The sequence below is a fragment of the Schistocerca cancellata genome, chromosome 3, assembly GCF_023864275.1.
Source record: "Schistocerca cancellata isolate TAMUIC-IGC-003103 chromosome 3, iqSchCanc2.1, whole genome shotgun sequence".
Lineage (NCBI taxonomy): Eukaryota > Metazoa > Arthropoda > Insecta > Orthoptera > Acrididae > Schistocerca > Schistocerca cancellata.
In genome coordinates this window covers 576,916,835-576,919,730 of record NC_064628.1, presented here as the reverse complement: position 1 = coordinate 576,919,730, position 2,896 = coordinate 576,916,835, and the positions used below count along the sequence as shown (strand labels likewise).

Here is a 2,896-nt window from a genome sequence, read left to right as displayed (position 1 = left end):
CTCTTCGCGTTCCAAACCCTATCTCCCTGCTAGAGGATTCCAGGGAACTCGAACGCTCATGCAGAAAAGAAACCTCTTCCTGAATCTCCCCACGGCGTCTCCGGATCCTTTTGGGTTACCCTGACGAGCATCTCTAAAAGAGGGGCCCGATTTGTATCGGTTCCACTGCCAGGTTTCGGAATAGGAAACGCATTCCCTTTCGCCCAATGGGAGCCAGCACAAAGTGCATCATGCTATGATGGCCCCCATCGGATTTGTCCTAGGCCTTAGGATTGACTGACTTGTGTGCAACAGCTGTTCACCCAAAAACCTTCTCTGCATCAGCCCTCCAGGGCCTCAATGGAGTATTTGCTACTACCATCAAGATCTGCACCGACGGTGGCTCCAGGCAGGCTCACACCCAGACCCTTCTGCACACACCACCGTGACCCTCCTACTCGTCAGGGCATCGCGGCCGGCCGCAAGGATCGGCCATGACTGCCAAACTGACGTCCGAGTATAGGCACGACGCTTCAGCGCCATCCATTTTCAGGGCTAGTTGCTTCGGCAGGTGAGTTGTTACACACTCCTTAGCGGATTCCGACTTCCATGGCCACCGTCCTGCTGTCTTAAGCAACCAACGCCTTTCATGGTTTCCCATGAGCGTCGATTCGGGCGTCTTAACTCGGCGTTTGGTTCATCCCACAGCGCCAGTTCTGCTTACCAAAAGTGGACCACTTGGCACTCCGATCCGAGTGGTTTGCTCGCGGCTTCAGCATATCAAGCAAGCCGGAGATCTCACCCATTTAAAGTTTGAGAATATGTTGAGGTCGTTTCGGCCCCAAGGCCTCTAATCATTCACTTTTCTGGATGAGACTCGTCCAAGCACCAGCTATCCTGAAGGAAACTTCGGAGGGAACCAGCTACTAGATGGTTCCTTTAGTCTTTCGCCCCTATACCCAGATCCGACGATCGATTTGCAAGTCAGAATCACTACGGATCTCCATCAGGGATTCCCCTGACTTCATCCTGGCCAAGCATAGTTCACCATCTTTCGGGTCCCAACGTGTACGCTCTAGGTGCGCCTCACCTCGCAATGAGGATGAGACGCCCCGGGAGTGTGGAGGCCACCACCCTGTGAAGAGCGGGGAAGCCCCATCCTCCCTCGGCCCACGCAAGGCGAGACCTTCACTTTCATTACGCCTTTAGGTTTCGTACAGCCCAATGACTCACGCACATGTTAGACTCCTTAGTCCGTGTTTCAAGACGGGTCGTGAAATTGTCCAAAGCTGAAGCGCCGCTGATGGGAGCGATTATTCCGCCCAAGAGCATCCCGATCCAACAGCGGCGTGGGTCTGGGGCCGGGCTAGGTAGGTCCGTCATCCGGGGAGAACCACGCGTGCTTGCCGGGAGCCCGAGCGCCCAAAGGAGCGAATCGACTACTCCAGATATCCCGCCGAGCAGCCAGCCAGGACACCGGAGCTATGCCCAACAGACGGGAACCGAGGCCTGCGGAAGGACGGGCTGCACACCTGGGTTGTAGGCCGGCACCCATCGGGTCGCGACGTCCTACTAGGGGAGAAGTGTGGCACCACCGCACACCGGAACAGCCCCACCCCGCGGCGAGTGGAAAGGCAACCGGACACGACACCGCCGTGGATTGCCCCGTGCGGGCGGTCGGCCCTATCAGCCGAGGGCGTGGGCCAGTGGCCAGATGGGCCTGAATCTTACCCGTTCGACCTTTCAGACTTCTTACGTTTACCCCAGAATGGTTTCACGTACTTTTGAATTCTCTCTTCAAAGTTCCTTTCAACTTTCCCTCACGGTACTTGTTCGCTATCGGTCTCGTGGTCATATTTAGTCTCAGATGGAGTTTACCACCCACTTGGAGCTGCACTCTCAAGCAACCCGACTAGAAGGAGAGGTCCCACCGACGCTCGCACCGGCCTGGCACCCTCTACGGGCCATGGCCTCATTCAAGTTGGACTTGGGCTCGGCGCGAGTCGTCGGGGTTGTGGACCACATGCCACGACAGGCGGCAGCCTGTGGGGATCGGTGTTGGACTCTTCCCTGTTCGCTTGCCGCTACTGGGGAATCCTTGTTAGTTTCTTTTCCTCAGATTAGTAATATGCTTAGATTCAGCAGGTAGTCTCGCCTGCTCTGAGGTCGTCGTACGTGGTGTCGCACGCCACACCGCCAGCCGGCTGTGCACGCTACCGAGACAGTACCGGTATGCGAACCCCCAGGCGGCGGGCGCGCATCGCACGTTTAAGGAGACGCGGCCGGCCCCACAGGCGTCCACGACACTCCCAGGTCTCCGAAGCGGGGCAAACGCCGCGCGCTTCAGTATATGTAGCCGATCCTCAGCCAGACGTGGCCGGCAACGGAATCCATGGACCGCAATGTGCTTTCGAAATGTCGATGTTCATGTGTCCTGCAGTTCACATGTCGACGCGCAATTTGCTGCGTTCTTCATCGACCCACGAGCCGAGTGATCCACCGTCATGGGTGATCTTTTTTAGTTTCCACTGTCTCTTTCAAAACAGTTGCATAGGCGGGACTAAGGCGTTTGACGGCCCCTGTTCCAGTGTTTCGTGTCCAACGACCTCACGGCCGATGAGCGTCGTACGGCTCCACACCAGAGCGGACAGGCACTCGGGCGAAAGTCATTCAAAACCGGCGCTAGGCGCCAGGTGCCGCAGGCCTACCGCTCCAGAGCTTCAGCGCTCGTACCACACAACATTTCCGTTATTTTAGAGAATCACGCGTGGTTCCGCACGCGGCGCATGGCTGCTGCCATACAGGTAGCGTGTGTGCGACACGACACGCACATCGAAAGACATGCAGTCTAGACGGTAATGATCTTTCCGCAGGTTCACCTACGGAAACCTTGTTACGACTTTTACTTTCTCTAAAT

At 56.8% G+C, this 2,896-nt stretch overlaps 1 non-coding gene across 1 annotated transcript; it reads right to left on the bottom strand.

Annotated features, from left to right (window-relative positions):
- Positions 1–2,336: 2,336 nt before the first annotated feature.
- LOC126178463 (5.8S ribosomal RNA) lies at positions 2,337–2,490 on the bottom strand. The gene has a single exon (XR_007536364.1). It is a non-coding gene; the product is annotated as a 5.8S ribosomal RNA (ribosomal RNA).
- Positions 2,491–2,896: the final 406 nt, after the last annotated feature.